At 42.7% G+C, this 17056-nt stretch overlaps 1 protein-coding gene and 1 pseudogene across 3 annotated transcripts in view; one reads left to right on the top strand and one right to left on the bottom strand.

The window, feature by feature from the left end:
* The window catches only part of ASB7 (ankyrin repeat and SOCS box containing 7), a 50031-nt gene that overhangs the window by 28951 nt on the left and 4024 nt on the right, over positions 1 to 17056 (top strand). The window lies entirely within an intron of this gene.
* Positions 14354 to 15783, bottom strand: LOC116809696 (ribosome biogenesis protein WDR12-like; annotated as a pseudogene).

Here is a 17056-nt window from a genome sequence, read left to right as displayed (position 1 = left end):
GCCTGGTGGTTCCTTTGTTGGTCCACACAGATCTGCCTGTCTTGGGAGAGGTATTTGGGGCTGACTGGTGAGTGCTCCATTGCAGAAAGCTTTTGAGACGCACAGAAGTACCCAAGATGGGAGATGTGATGCCCGCGGGGCTGCAGTTCCTGCTTGCCTTGTTGTTCTTTCAACTTCTACATTAGAGACTTAGTTATAATGAGTGTGGCCGCCCTTAGGAAGGCATGTTATATACTCACTTAAATGCCTCAGCCCCTTTTTTTAAAATACTTTGTTCAGCGGTTAATGGCATAGACTAGAGCTAGACTGCAAGAGTTTGAGCCCTAACTCTATCACATGTTAGCTATGACCTTGGGCAGGTCACCTAATCTCTCTGTGCTTTAGTGTCTTCACCTTCAAATTAAGATAATATGGGCTTGTTATGAGGATTAAATGAGTTAATATTTATAATGCACTTAACACTTAAAATGTTCCTGTTCTTTGTAATTGTTTTTCAAGATAAAGTGTAACTAATAAACTGAGGGTGGATTAACAGCAAGGACTGGCTTGCCACCAACAGAACAAATCTTTAGATTCATATTCAACTCAAGCCTCCAAGTTTCAACCCTGTATACAACTGTTCAAAGTCTGTACGTGGAGGCACGCAGCCAGGTGGCCGAGAGGAGCCGCCGGGCAGGACGAGCACGTGGGCAGCTGCCCTGTGTCGCTGAGCTGCCCCTAGCAGTGCTGTTGGACAGCAGGAATGTTGAGTGAAAGACTCACATGCACTTTAAAATGTGAGCAGATAGAAACATCAGTGGGGACTGCCTCTGTCTGTGCTTAGGTTCTCCATTGCACGAGGAGCAGCGCTGTGCGCCCAGGAGGTCCTCGGTGAGTCCTGGCACTCTGGCTGACTGCGCACAACGAGGAGTGGGGACTGAGGAAGCACTGGCTGCTTTCCTGAGTGCAGGGCCCTCTGTCTGTTAAGGCTCCAGTTGTCCTCTGTCTTCAGGTGCCTCCACATAATTTAGCATTTCGTGACTCTCCAGTGGTGTTTCCTGCCAACAGCAAATTTGGTGTCTCTGCTTCACCTGTGTGTTCTTTGGCTCTAAATAGGTTTTCTTTTCCTGGTGAACACTATGGGCTAGAAGGAGCAGCTGTGGCTGATGCTCTGGACTGAGCTTTCTCGTGAAAAGCAACTTGAAAGAAGGTTGGTTAGTTCAGGGAACACTAAATCAAAGCTGAGAGCTTCTTCTAGCCCGCGTGCCGTGAGCACCGCGCCCCAGGCATCGTGCTGTTGGCTTATGATTGGAGATCGCAGACTGCCGAGGTCTAAGGACAGCAGAGGGGCCACATGGTGGCCTTCGTTCGGGGACGTTTTACTCTTCATCACACTGTTTTGACTAGAAACAGATTATTTAAATTGGAAGAGACCAAAAAAATTATAATACCAGAATTTAAAAACTACTCTGGCATTTTGGAAAAATTGCCGTAAAAACTCTGATATATAGTGCAAAAACATACAAACAAAAAAAAACAGAGCACACCCGTGGCTTGGTAATAAGGTAGCATCTGCTTGTGACCTGTTGGTGCTGAGTAGGGGGAGAGGCCATGAAGAGCTGCTGTTGCTGTTCCCTACAGCCAGCATTCAGACCTCAGAACCTGCCCCCTTCCGGGATGGCAGGAGCGCAGCAGGGCCCATCCATGGAGGAGCCACTTCTCTGTGCCCAGGAATGATAAACACAGCTAAGAGGAGCCAGAGCACCTGCCTGAATAATGAATGTCACCTGTGGAAGGAAAGCTGCGTCCTGCTTAGTTAGCAGTGTTTATAAGAAGCCAGTTTTTGGTTTTTTACTTGTGGCCAAAAAAAAAAAGGCATGAATAAATTAAAGAGAGAACAGTGAAGGTGTGACCCGTGTCAAGTAGAAATGGTAGTGACAGCTGGGCGCAGTGGCTCATGCTTGTAATCCTAGCACTTTGGGAGACTGAGGCGGGCAGAGTACCTGAGGTCAGGAGTTTGAGACCAGCCTGGCCAACATGGTGACACTCCATCTCTACTAAAAATACAAAAATTAGCCGGGCATGGTGGCACATGCCTGTAATCCCAGCTACTCGGGAGGCTGAGGCAGGAGAATCGCTTGAACCCAGGAGGTGGAGGTTGCAGTGAGCCGAGATTGTGCTACTGCAGTCCTGCCTGGGCGACAAGAGTGAGACTCTCTCAAGAAAAAAAAGAAAAGAGAAAGAAAGAAAGAGAGGAAAGGAAAGGGGAAAGGGGAAGAAAGAGGAAAGGGAAAGGAAGGAGAGGAGGGAGGAAGGAAGGAAGAAAAGAAAGAGAAATAAATGGTAGTGAGGACAGACAGCGGTGGACATTCTGGAGGTAAATAGCCCCTTGTGCCTGGGCCAGGACTAGGTTGAGGCAAGTGAGGTGGCCAGGGCACAAAACTTAGGAGGCCCTCATTCTCAGACTCGTGCACACAAAGTGGAATAATGTATACATAATGTTTGCACACACACCACTCCAGAACTAAGAGGATCCCGGAGGCTCTGGCATGTGGGCATTGGTTACAGTTCTCCAGCCTCAGGTGAAGAGCAGAAGGTTGTGGGAATGTTTGCCCCATTCAAAAGAGAAACTGAGTGGTTATGCACAAGAACAGGGTGACACAAGAAGGTGTTGTTAAACAGGTACAGTACTATAACCTTGTGAAAAGATCGTCCCTCAGTAAAGCTTGAGGAATAAATAACAATACCACCCATCCTGAAGAATCAGATAGTGAGTTAGTGATTTTTTTTTCTTATCTTCTTGCTCACAATGTAAACTCCCATAGTCAATGTATGGACCAAGGAGTTGTTCAGAATATGAAATCTTTTAGAGAGAGATTCCGTGAGAAAGCTGAACCTCAGGCAGTGACTAGCAAGCACGTTTAATCATGTACATATTCATATATACACACATAGAAAAATGAGGCTTTAATGATGGGCACAACTGGAATTTTGTTCAAAGAGAAGTAGGAGAAAATGTATGTTTTTGGGGAAAACCCCACCTCAGAATGCTTAAGCACAAATTATAGACCTGGCAAGGTAAGTACTGTTCTCACCGAGCCATTTCTGCAGGTGAAAGGAAAGGATTGGAAAGAAAAGAGATAGGGCCGGGTGCAGTGGCTGACACCTGGAATCCCAGCACTTTGGGAGGCCAAAGCAGGTGGATCACTTGAGGGCAGGAGCTCGAGACCAGCCTGTCCAACATGGTGAAACCCCGTCTCTACTAAAAACACAAAAATTAGCTGGGTGCAGTGGCATGCACCTATTGTCCCAGCTACTCATGAGGCTGAGGCAGGAGAATCTCTTGAACCTGGGAGGCTGCAGTTGCAGTGAGCTGAGATCGCGCCACTGCACTCCAGCCTGGGTGACAGAGTGAGACTCCATCTCAAAAAGAAAGAAAGAAAAGAGAGAGAGAGAGGGAGAGAGAGAGAGAGAGAAAGAAAATAAAGAAAGAAAAAGAAAGAAAGAGAAAAAGAAAGAGTAGCTGCAGTTTCTTGTGCAAATGGTATGGAAATCGGAGGAAACTTTCAGTAACACAGTCCAGTGACAGGTCAGATAGCAGTAAATAGGCTGGCTCCCTCCTGGAGAATGCCACTGGAGAGGAGGCGGTGTCTGATTGGCTAGATTATTTGCAGAAAAGAGGCCATATTGTGCCTTCTACCTAGGAATTCCTTTCACTGTGAGGCTTTTTACCCTTTATGTAGGGGGAAAGGTTCAAAACGCAAAGCAGAGTCAAAAGTTTGTTTGCCCAGCAGACAAGGTACAGCGCTGTTGGAGGGGTCACCTGGTCACTCCTTTTTCCCTTTGCCAGTGACATCCACATCTGTACTGTGTTGAGAATTTCACCTCCTCAGAGCTGCTGCTTTTTAAGGCGTTAAGACAGGATTTTACAATTACCATCTAATAATTTAATTAATCTTAATAATTAATGGTTGTTTTAAATTCCCTGGCTGGTAATTCCAACACCTGTGTCATATTTAAGTCTGGTTCTGATGCTTATTTTGTCTCGCCAGACTGTGTTTTTTTCTTGCCTCTTAGTATGTTTTGTGATTTATTTTTACTGAAGCTAGACATGGTGGGTAACAGAAACTGAGGTAAATGGTCCTTTGACGTGAGGCTTTTTATTAATCTGGCTGTGAATTGGGCTGTGCGTCATGTTTATTGCAGCTGTGGGTGCCAGAGGGATCCTGTCCCTGCAGTGCGCTTGTTTTTGTCCCGTGTCTTGGCTTTGGGCTTCCCTAAGCACCCTCGTTGGAGAGAGGATGCATCCTGCAGCTTTCTTGGCTTTCATCCTCTGTCACACGTTGGAGCCCCATTGGTGCAGTTGTAAGGTGTGGGGAGGGCTAGTGGTCTGCAGTCTTCTGATTCACTCTCAGTCTTTCAGTGGGCCTGTGTCCCTAGGCTGCGTCTTCACACGTTTCTTCTTGTGTAGCTTTTCCAGCCCCATAAGCGAGACAGGAGGCCAGAGGGGACTGGACTCAGGGATGCCTTTCCTCACGGCTCTGAGAAAGTCTTTCCCCCCTGGGGCGCGGGCCTTTGTCATGGAGAAGGTTCTGGGTGCATTTCACAAGGGTTACTCTCACCTCCTCATGCTGGAGCCCTGAGAGGGTCTTTACTGGCTCTTTACCTTGAGGACTTGGTGAGGTTCCTGGGAGTAAAACTCACAGCCAAGTGGGGGCTTCCTAAGACTAGCTGCCACTCTCAGACCAGTCAATTCACAGTCTGGCCATTCGTCGAAGTTACCATTTCAGTGTTCCTACCAGTTTATGGCTTCGGTGACTTCGGCTCCAGGTACACCGATGTCAGCCATGGCTCTGAATTTGTTTCCTCTCCAGATTCTGTGGAGGTTTGCCCCACAACTTCGGTTTTCTGATGGATCTGTGAAAAGTCATCGACTTTGAGTTTGTTCATGTTTTTTGTCTTGTAAGGATGGGAGTGATGATTTCTAGGCTCTTTACATGTTGGAACTGAAACTGGAAGTCTATTTAGTTTTATCATTTTTACTTAAAATAGGAAAAACATATCTGTCCGTTGTCCTTTGAGCTGATTAATGTTTTGCCCACTGGGATCAGGTGTCTCCTGTACATCATCCCAAAGACCCCCCCACTGTGCCTGTTCAGAAGCGCCGTTGAATCAGTAGAATGGGATGATAGGGCAGCTAATGGGCTTCTGATCTAGTGTCTGACTTGCCTTATAAACGTGGACAAGATGTTTAACACCCCCCACCCTGCTGGGAGCAGTTTCCTTCTCTGAAAAACGGGAATTGGAACAGAGTCCCCAAGTCCCTCCCTTTTAAAAATTCTTGCCACTAACCACTCTTAAAGGCTATGATTTTCTGCTTCTTGTGATTTAAAACAAAACAAAAATTGTTTTTATTTATTTATTTATGTTAGAATGATGTTTCTCAGTGTGGACTTTAGCCGAGGCTCCTCAAGATTGTTTTAGGTGCCTATGAGATCAAAACCAATTTCCTAACAGTACTAAGATGTGATATGCCTTTTTCACTGTGATGACATTTGTGTTGATGGTGTTCCAGCAGTGGTAGGTGAAACTGCTGGCCTGTTAGCATGAATCGAGACAGTGGCCCCAGCCGTACTGGTCATTGTTCACCGCCAGACGCTCTCAGGAAAAAACATTCCAATTCCACTTAAGAATGTCTGTGATGAAGCGGTAAAATTAATTTTATTAAATCTTGTCCCTGCAAATACTTTTTAAATTTTCTGTGGGATGGAAATGGCAAGTATTCTTACTGCATACCAAAGTGCAGTGATTTGACTGGGGAAAAGCAACTTCAATTTGTTTGAGCTGAACCGGCAGCTTTTTCATGGAACACCATTTTTACTTGAAAGAGTAACAACTAAACTCTAGCCATTTAGTCTTGGGTATTTGGCAGACATTTTCTTGAAAATGAGTAAAATTCACTTGTCACTTTAAGGAAAACAACTGACATGCCTTAGGGCCAGTCATAAAATTTGAGCTTTGCAAATGAGGATTTTAGAAAACTTGTGTTGGCTGCTGTGAGATTCCTAGTATCTAAGACTTCTTCAATCAGTGAAGATATTAACAAAAGTGATTTTTTGATCTCATGTAATGGAACGGGCCAACATTTGGAAGCTCCACATAACCCAATGAACCTTGTTTTCCAAATGACTAGTGCATAATGTGACAACAATCACACATGGATCAATGATCCATTTCAAGTGCAAGGTGAACCAGTGGATTTTAATGTAGCAGAGTATGAAAGTTCATCAATTTGGTTCCAGATTTCATATTGTGACTAGCCATTAAGAAACACCCACTTGTCTAGTTTTGATGGAGTATCAGAGAAGATCCACAGTTACTTGAAAAAAGTTATTTAAAAATCCCTTCCTTTTCCAACTGCGTGTCTGAGTGAGGCTGGATTTTCTTCAGGTGCTCCAGTCAAGACAGCACATTGTAACAGATGAAATGCAGAAGCAGATCTCTGACTCCGGCTGCCTTCTGTGAAGCCAGACATTAAAAGAGATTTGCAGAAAACTGTAAGAAGTGCTCTTCTTACAAAAATCCTTTTTGTTTTGGAAAGCAGCTCTTTTTTTTTTACATAAAAATTTATTTCAATTGATTGTGGATTTTTTCTTATTTTTAAGTGAATTGGATATTTTAAAAATTTCTCAATTTCTAAAATGGTAAATATAGATAAGTAAAACTGACATAAAGATTCTTGGAGCGTCTCCAATTTTAAAAGTGCAAGGGGGTCCTAAAACTAAAAAGCTGAGACCTAGTGATATACATTCCCTAAAATCAGATTTTTAAGGGTGTCCTGTTAGCCTAGTGTTTCAGAATTTGATGACTCTCTAATGTATTTCTGTTTAAAGTTAAAATCTGTGGATAACATGAGATGTATTACATTATTGCTTGCTGTTTACTATCATACTTACTATGTAGGTTCTGCAGAGATCAGTGATTTCCTGAAGTTTGTTTATAAAACTGGCTGGCTAGTCCAAAGGTAGTGTCCACAGTCAGTTACAGATGAGATCCCTCGTTCTACTCTTTCCTCCCTTCTCACTACTGCACTTGACTAGTCTTAAAGAAAAAGAAAAATTGTGGTTCTACCAGATACTGTGGAGTCAAGTGGATTCATGATTCAGATCAGTTTGGAAGACTAGTACCTTGGATCCTAGGTCCAGATTTCAGAGGTTCACTGTGCTCAGTAACATATCAAAGGGGCCAGGAAGTCCTTGAATAAATAAATCATTTATTTGTTTACTAGTGTGAACAACTTACTTTCATGGCTTTCTTTGACAGAGCATGTTTTTAATTATTATTATTTTAAGTTCTGGGATACATGTGCTGAACATGCTGGTTTGTTACGTGGGTATACATGTGCCATGGTGGTTTGCTGCACCTGTCAACCCGTCATCTAGGTTTTAAGGCCCGCATGCATTAGGTGTTTGTCCTAATGCTCTCCCTCCCTTTGTCCCCCACCCCCCGCCAGGCCCTGGTGTGTGATGTTCACCTCTCTGTGTCTATGTGGTCTCATTGTTAAACTCTCACTTATGAGTGAGAACAGAGCATCTTTTATTCCTGTGGCAGGCTCTGGTCTAGGTGATTCTGAAGTCAGAGAATACGCTAGTTTGGTATTTACTCTCCATAGGAGGCTGAGCTGAGGCAGTGATCTGTTTGTAGTAGACACTGTTCAAAGACTGGAAGCAACCACCAGTATGCTTTGGTGGTGTGTAACAGGGAGGGCTGGGCTGTATTTTGATTTGTACGTTTTAAGGAGTTAACTGACATGTATTTCTAAAAGAAAAAGATCAAGTAGATGGGAATCGAGTTGTATAAACGGTTTTGCAGAAGACAGTCTGTCAGGTAGTTAAACTAGTTGCTTTCTGGAACATTAATCACAGATATCTGAAGATACTATTTTATAAATATCACAGTAACCCGAAATATTTTTGTTTAAATTTCAGCAATAGTCAAGTGCTGTGTTCTAGCTGTAGAAGTAAAACTTTAGAGGCAGCATTTCAAACTTTAAAATAACTTAAATAAGGAGTAAGAAAAATCACGACGACTCCTTTTTTTTAATTTTAAGAAAGCGGGCTTGGGTTTTCTCCAGTTAAACCCTGTATAGCAATAAGTATATGAGCAGCTGATCACACAGAATGCCTCTAAAACAAGTGCCTTCTCCTCCTGTGTTCCTTTGAATGCTACTTTGATATTTTTGTAGGATGGTTTATCCAAAGCAGTGTTGTGTAGTACAACTCTTTGGAGAAGTAATTTATGTCATACATTTTAACCAGGGGCATTTTTGATTACTGATTTATAATTATATCATAGTCTTACTGGGTTTTTCAGTCCCAGTTGTTAAGAATCACTTTTAAAAATAAATAGTACACAATTTTTAGTCAAATTGCATCACATTTTAAGGTTCTTTGATACAGAAAATATCCTGTCCTTTATAGTATTTGTATTACTTTCTATTTTTAATATAGGCATCTAGAGATTTCTGGTCATTTGACTTAGTGCAAATGGAAAATATAGTTCAGAGCTCATTTACCTTTGGAAAAAAGCTACCAATAGAAAAATATCATAAGCCTGATATTGTATACATTGGGATTCTATCTAAGAGAATGCCGTAATTGTTATTTTAAGGAGAGCTGGAAACTGCCTTTGTCCTATAAAGTAAGATTCGTTTAGCACATTTCATACTAGGGTCCCTCTGAAGGGAATTCAGAGGCAAGAGCAAAGGAATAAAATGTGTTTAGGGTAGGATTTTTTTCTTTTTTTTCTTTTTTTTTGAGACAGAGTCTCACTTGTCGCCCCTGCTGGAATGCAATGGTGTGATCTCAGCTCACTGCAACCTCTGCCTACAAGGCTCACGCAATTCACCTGCCTCAGCCTCCTGAGTAATTGGGACTACAGGCGTGCGCCACCATACCCAGCTAATTTTTGTATTTTTAGTAGAGACGGGGTTTCGCCATGTTGGTCAGGCTGGTCTCGAATTCCTGACCTCAAGTGATCTGCCCGCCTTAGCCTCTCAAAGTGCTGCGATTACAGGCGTGAGCCACCATGCCCAGCCTATGGTAGGATTTTAAAATGGGAAGCTGAAATAAAACAAAGAGGTGTCGGGCGACCATCCCAGGTGTTGACCTACAATGGAGAGAGTCTGGGAGGTCCGATGTGTAGAGCAATCCAGAGGACGCAAATCTTTCACTTATTCCTTTGTGCCTCCCCTCCACTTCCAATTTCTACCCCTCTCCACCCCAAAGAACAACTTTGGAACTTGTTTTGCCTTCATTTTGCTCACTTTGGGTATTTAAAAATGTTTTTCCTCTCTATCTTTATGAATCCAGATATTTTTAAACAAATAAGTTGATCCTATCATAAAAATGGTAATGGCGATGTCACAGGGAGGTGATTTAGGATATTTAATTTTCTAAATTATGCCGCTGGCCCTGGCTTTGTAATTTACGCTAGACCCTTCAAAAGCTGATTTCCTATTTTATACTAGCCCAATTATTACTAATGATGGGCTTCTTTATAAAATGGAAAGACTAATAACCCTTTGAACTATTATGTAATTCCACTGTAGTTCATTAGTATGCATACCTGGTAGTTTTTTCTGCATCCCCTAAAGGGTTTGTAATTCTTTAAATTATGCTCTTTTGTGAGATGTCTTCCAGTTTCCCCGTTATGATCCCGTGCACAGGGAAGTAGTTCTCTAATAGGGGAGGAATTAATTTTCTAAGATGCCTAGTAAATGGTGCGCACGTTTGTGTTGATTTTTCTTCTTTTATTCTCTTCATTCTCTTTCTCTGCCTTCTCTTCTGCCACTGCCCTTCTCTTCCCTTGGCCCTTTAATCTCTGGGATAGCGCATTGTTGAATACATACAGCATTAATAGATGCTCAGTAAATACTTCTAAGCGATCTGTTGACAAAAAACATAAGTACTTCTCTTTCAGTCATAATCTTCTACTCCTAAAATGCCATTTCTGAAAAAAATAGCTCCTTAGGCAGTCTTAGAAATGACAGTACTTACCATGAGCAGTCCTTATTATGCCTAAAATTTAGCTCATTTTTCACTCAGCAGTGCTGGTGCATGGCAAGATGAGTTCACACCTGTACACTCGTAGAGAAACAGTATAGTGATATCCCTCACCTCATCTCTGCACATCTTTTTTTTTTTTTTTGAGACGGAGTCTCGCCCTGTCGCCCAGGCTGGAGTGCAGTGGCGCGATCTCGGCTCACTGCAAGCTCCGCCTCTCAGGTTCACGCCATTCTCCTGCCTCAGCCTCCCGAGTAGCTGGGACTACAGGCGCCTGCCACCGCGCCCAGCTAATTTTTTGTATTTTTCGTAGAGATGGGGTTTCACTGTGTTAGCCAGGATGGTCTTGAGCTTCTGACCTCGTGATCCGCCCGTCTCAGCCTCCCAAAGTGCTGGGATTACAGGCATAAGCCATGGTGCCCGGACTGCACATCTTTTTATACAGGTAAAAGCCCTCACATCTCTGCCTGATTCAAGTCAGGCAGGGAGTTCCAGAATATGATTTCTATCAATTTGCTCAGGACTGTTCCCCACTAATGGGTTTCCAGTTGCTTCTTTACTGTTAAACTGTCGTCTAGTTTTCTTACTGTCCTGACACCAGGAAGATGGAGACTCCAGCTTCCAAAGAGGAGCCTTCTACTTTTTTGGTAACCAGAAGCAAACATCCTTACAAATATTTAAAAATGTGTTCACCTGGTACTTAGTATGTGCTTGGCACTATTGTAAGCACTTTTCCAAAATTAACCTTTTTAATGCTTGTAAAGCCTTTGAGGTGAGTGTGATTATTATGAGAATACAGGCAGGAAGCTAAGGAGCCCAAGATCACACAGATTGCAAGTGGTGGTGGGGCCAGGAGCCAAATCCAGGCAGCCTGGCTCCAGAGTTGATGCTTTTAACCACTATGATATGCCTCCATCATTAAAGGAAATTCTGCAGACAGGAGTTACACATGGTCAAGAAACCTTTAAAAGGTCAGATTCTCCCAACAACACACATTTAAAGGAGAAGAAAAATTAGTCTAGAGCATTTCAACATATTGACTAGCATTTCAACATATTTAGGCCTAAGAATGTGCATTTTTCCCTGGGAAAGGCTTACGCAGAGATAAATAACTTGTGAGGATGGTAGCATTTCTGTCAGTGCTTCCCTTGAATTAAAGTCGTTGGCTCATTTTTGCCCTCTTGCATCTTATCATAGACAATGAAGAAAAGCCAGTGATGCTTACGGTATTCTGCCTGAGGAATCTACTTAAGTAGATCATTAGGTCATTAGGACATTTCCTATTTACCACATTACCACATGTGGCAGTGTTGCCAGACTTTGCACTATTACATACATACAAGGCTTCCCCGTCTTCCAGCTTCTAGTAACATTCAAAAAACTTTTTTATACAGCCCCAACCAACAGGCTTCTTAAAGCCCTTCTGGCTTCCTTGTAACACTCACCTCAAAGCCCTCCCACTGCCTGGTGCCAAGGGCAGAGCCCCACTTTCAGGTCCCAGAGTCTCACTCGGTTATCTAATGCTGCAGAACTTTAGTGGCTTAAAATAAGAGTCATTTGTTTTACTTCCCTGCTCCACACTGTTTTCTGGAGCAATGTGACTGGGGCTTCTCTGCTTTGAAAATGGCTCACTCTTGCGGCCGGGCGCAGTGGCTCATGTCTGTAATCCCAGCACCTTGGGAGGCCAAGGCAGGCAGATCACCTGAGGTCAGGAGCTTGAGACCAGCCTGACCAACATGGTGAAACCCTGTCTCTATTAAAAATACAAAAAATAGCCAGGCATGGTGGTGCATGCCTGTAGTCCCAGCTGCCTGGAGGCTGAGGCAGGAGAATCGCTTGAACCCTGGAGGTGGAGGTTGCAGTGAGCTGAGATTGTGCCACTACACTCCAGGCTGGGCGACGGAGTGAGACGCTGTCTGAAAAACAAAACAAAACAACAACAACAGAAAAGGCTGGCTCAGATGGCTGGCAAGTTGATGCTGGCAGTTGGCCGGGAGCTCTGCCAGGATTGTCTGTCAGTGACCTCAGTTCCCTTGTATAGGTTGCTAGGGCGTCTTCATGGAATGGTGGCTGTGTTGCAGTAGTGAATGTCCCAAGAGTCTGGCAAAAGCTGCATCACCTTTTATGACTTAGCCTTGGAAGTTACATGACAACACTATCACCATTGTCACAGGCCCACCCAGTTTCAAGGAGAGGGAACATAGACCTCATCTCTTAATGACAGGAGCATCCAGCCTCATTGTGGAAAGGCATGAGAGAGAGGAGGTAGTGTGGTCATCTTTGGAGAGAACAGTCTGTCACAGAACAAATCCACATCAGCAGATCCCCCATTCCATAGCCTTTTGTCTCAGTCCCTTCTTCAGGTTTTTTTTTTTTTTTTTTTTTTTTTTTTTTTTTTTTTTGAGACAGAATCTAGCTCACTCTGTCTCCCAGGCTGGAGTGCAGTGGCACGATCTTGGCTCACTGCAACCTCTGCCTCCTGTGTTCAAGTGATTCTCATGCCTCAGCCTTCTGAGTAGCTGGGATTACAGGTGCCTGCCACTACGCCTTGCTAATTTTTTTTGTATTTTTTTAGTAGAGACGGGGTTTCACCATGTTGGCCAGGCTGGTCTCAATCTCCTGACCTCGTGATCCGCCTACCTCAGCCCCCCAAAGTGCTGGGATTACAGGCGTGAGCCACCGCGCCCGGACAGCCCCTTCTTTTTTACCTTAGCTGAGCAAATTCTAGTAATTTAGTTTTTACCACTTTTTTGGATGATACGTTTTCATTTAAGTATGCCTGTATACACATATGTCAATTCTTTCCTCATCTGTTTTTTGCCTGAATATGTTATGGTGGTTCTTTTTATTAATATTAAAAAGGGCCTGGCATGGCGGCTCATGCCTGTAATCCCAGCACTTTGGGAGGCTGAGGCAGCTGGATCACCTGAGGCCAGGAGTTTGAGACCAGCCTGGCCAACATGGTGAGACCCCATCTCTACTAAAAATACAAAAATTAGCTGGGCATGGTGGCCCACGCCTATAATCCCAGCTGCTCGGGAGGCCGAGGCATGAGAATAGCTTGAACTTGGGAGATGGAGGTCGCAGTGAGTTGAGATTGCACCACTACACTCCAGCCTGGGCAATATAGTAAGACTGCATCACAATAAATAAATAAATAAATAAATAAATAAATAAATAAATAAATAAAACTTGAACCCATCATCTATTAGGAAAATCAAATTCTTTAAAGAAAGAAGATTCACATCTAATTCACATTCCAGTTTACATTTGCAGATCAAATACTGTAAGCATTTACTGAAAAATGACAATGATAATTCTTTTCCTAAAGTAGCCCATGAATAGTGTTGAAAAATAATTCAAAACAGGCTTGGAAATGATTTGCTGTTGACCTGGGTATGTTTCGCAGCGCGTTGACGGTTTTATACTCTAAGGACAAGCCTGTTAAGCATTCATTCAACTAATACTCGCTGAGTACTGTGTCAGCAGTTGGGTTTACATTGGCACATGGAGCCAGACATGGTCCTCCCCTCATGGAACATGTCATATAGTGAGGAAGATGGGCATTAATTAACACGTAATCACCAAATAAATGTGAACTCACAACTTATTAAATGTTATAAAGGAAAGGAACTCTGGGAGTATCTGGTGGTGAATCCTGACATGGTCTCCTGTGATGAAGTGCTATTTTGGCAGAGATCTGAAAGGTGGAGGAGACATAATCTTCCCAAGAGGCACATGAGTGTGTATGTCACATCCCTGTACAGATCCATGTACAGACATCTGTGGATACACATACTCCTGGTTTACAGACATTTCCAAGAAAGCTGTCACTTCTGCTGCCATTCTGTTAAGAGACCACATAGCAAGTAACCTCTCGAAAAGCGTATGTTCATACAGCCCTTACAGAGCAGAGGTCTAAGTCAGCCTTTGTCATTTATGAAGAAGTACTTCATTTTGAATAATGGTGATCATTGTAAGCAAGTACAATGGATATAATGGATAAAGTACAAGAATAGTTTTCCGAGTATGGTCTAGTGGGCCCCGGAGTGAGGTCATCTGTGAGGTCAAAATGATTTCTTTCCTTTTTTTTCTTTTTTAAATAGAGAATGCAAGTCACAGTTTCTGTTTTATAAACACAAACTTTTGTATTATAAATACAAAATAAGAAAAGATAGTGATATGTTAGGTGTTATGAAGGGCGAAAACTTTATAAAAACTTCAAAAGGCTGCTTTCTGCATCTGCATCAACGTAATTTCATGATTCTCTGCCAATTTCATTTATAGAAAGAATCTCTATAATCAAATTATCATTCGTGTTCATGCCCCCCGGAATATCTGTAGGAATACAGTTTATTGTCTGCTCCTCCACTCGGAAGGAGCCCTGTGTGTGTCTAGTCTGCTCTCAGAACTTTGTCTTCATGAGCAGCCACATCATAGAGAGGAGCCTTACAACTTCTTGAATCCCACAGCTTGACAGTGGTATATAGGGATCCTGAAATCAGCTGTGCTTCATGGGTAGGAGACAATTTTACTGATGTCTCCCAACCTGTATGTGACATTAGGGATGGCAACATGAAAGAACCATCTTTAGTTTGGGGATCCCACAGTCTGATATGCCTATCTGTGCTTCCAGATGCTAAACATTTACAAAGTGGAGAATAGGAAATACAATTAAACACTTTATTTCCTGTAAAGTTGACTTAAGATTGCCAAACACGACATTCCACACACTAATTTTATGGTCCCAAGATACACTGCAGATTTCTTCAGCATCTTACCACAGCACTGAGGAGGTTGCTTCCTTGTGGCCAGAGAGGGTCACTATGGGAGTCCTTGTTAGTCCCAGCTGCTCTGTTTTCTGTTTCTTTCTTGGTCAATTTATGGATTCCTCCATTTCATCTTCTTCTGTAGGGACAGTAGACCAGATCCTTATCATCTTATCCCAGGAGCCACTGCAAAATTTAGTTCCTGAGCTATGAATAGCTGTAGAATCTACACTTGTGCAGCAGTGTAGGGTTTTCACTTTGTTTCTCTCGACATTCCACTCCCATAAGAGGATAGTCTGATCCATAGAGGCACTCAGTAATAACACAAACTGTCTTTATCACCCAGGCCACATCTTTTACAACATTCATATGACCCACAATTGTCAATGTTGACTTTCCTTCCAAGGACCGGATTCGAGAAGTTACGACACAAGAACCAGTCAAGATCCATACCTCTGTCCCTTACACTGAACTGGTCCAGTCATCGTGGACACATCATTCTGGTTGGGGTGCAGTATACTTCTCCGCGTATTCTCTTTCCACAACTTCTTCTAATGAGGTGTTCTCCCGTTCCATGTGTTTGACCAAGGGCATTCGCAGAAACTGACCCTTAATAAGGAAATCAGACTCCACATATTTGTGGAACTCATTTCTGCCCTTTAGTAATTAATTGATGATGTTACTAAGGTCAACACTTTCAGAGACAGCAGGGATTGAGAAGGGAACATCATCGATGGCCTATTTCTTGTGATCAGTGTAGAAGCTTGTTTGCAGCTGAGCCGTGTCGGGGAGTGCACACGACTTGCCCACGGTTATGGGTTAGTAGGCTGAGAACGGGAGCTCCTGTGTCTTAGGACTACAAAGAGACAGCTCAAAATTACACTGCACAGGTAAGCGAGAAGCTGCAGTCTCTTCCCGGACTCTGCTTTCTCTCCATGGGTCTCCTGATTTTCATAATAACACTGAGACATGATTTGCCTTTCTCTCATTCCTTTTGTCACGAGTGTCAGTGTGTTCCAGAGACTAGGTGGTGTGATTGATGTGATTTATCTCAACAGATTGAATTCAGAAGCATATATGAAAATTCAGCTATCATCTATTAAGCCAGACATTAAAAGCTTTGCAAAAATGTGAAAGAATGACATTCTTCTTGTTAAATTTTTTTTGGTTTTGGAAAATATAGTTATTTTTCATAATGATGTGTTATTTATGTTAACATGTAATGGGTTTATTAGAATGAATTTAAAGGTATTTCTAAAATTTCTGTTTTAACTTATGGCATTTACTATAGAGATAGCCCACATTAAAGTTTTTTTGGGGTTCGCAATAATTTTTAAAAGTAAAGGAGTTTTGAAACCAAAAAGTTTGAGAATGACTGAAATATGGCATTCAACTTGACTTTAAGCATGTTACTTAATCTCTCTGAGACTCTATAAAATGGGGATGATGATCAAAGTACTTCCCTCATAAAAGGATGAAAGGAGTTAATACATGTCATGAGCTCTTAACAATACATGGCGCAGAGTAAGTATTCAATATATATTAGCTTTATTATCATGTTTAATATGAAAGCAAAACTTCCTTGACTCCACACACTATTGAAGCACAGTTGAAGAATTCTTCCTTGTTTTTGGAGCCATCTGTATTGTTTTTGTAAAACAAAATATTCCAAAGGGAAAGAAATAGGATTTTGTGATGTTTCTTTTGAATTGAGATAGAACAGGGGTTTCTACTGGCAAGTGATCAGGGTGTGGAAGCTTGAAGCGATGTAGATTCAGAATACCGTGAGGTGCTTTTTCACACCCCCTTCCTGCTGCACTCCTCAACTGTCAGCCTTACAGCCACGGTTCTGCTATGTTCAGAATCACGGAAAACAGGTGGGCAGATCTGGAAAGCTTGTTTGGAAAGCTCCACAGAGACTGTGGTGGGCGTCGGGGCTCCAGTGTCCTAGACCCAGAGCTGAAAGGGAGGCTCACAATAGGGGACATCTCATTCAGTCTCCACACTTTTCAGATTGAGAAGCCAAGGCTCAGAGGGATGACTGGCTCACAGTGGCTCACCCAGCGTGAGAGAGACCTAGTCAAGACGATGACCAGAATGTTCCTAATTTATAACAGAAAGGATATGAGGCTTAGAATCAAAACTGTTTTCAGTCTCGGTCTAAAGCCTTAATTGGTTGTCTGATATTAAGCAACTTGTTTACATCTGATACTCAGTATTCTTATTTGTAAAATGGAGTTGAAA

Source organism: Hylobates moloch, unplaced genomic scaffold (assembly GCF_009828535.3).
Source record: "Hylobates moloch isolate HMO894 unplaced genomic scaffold, HMol_V3 SCAFFOLD_14, whole genome shotgun sequence".
Taxonomy (NCBI): domain Eukaryota; kingdom Metazoa; phylum Chordata; class Mammalia; order Primates; family Hylobatidae; genus Hylobates; species Hylobates moloch.
The sequence above is the reverse complement of the archived record's forward strand: the minus strand, read 5'-3'. Positions and strand labels throughout refer to the sequence as shown.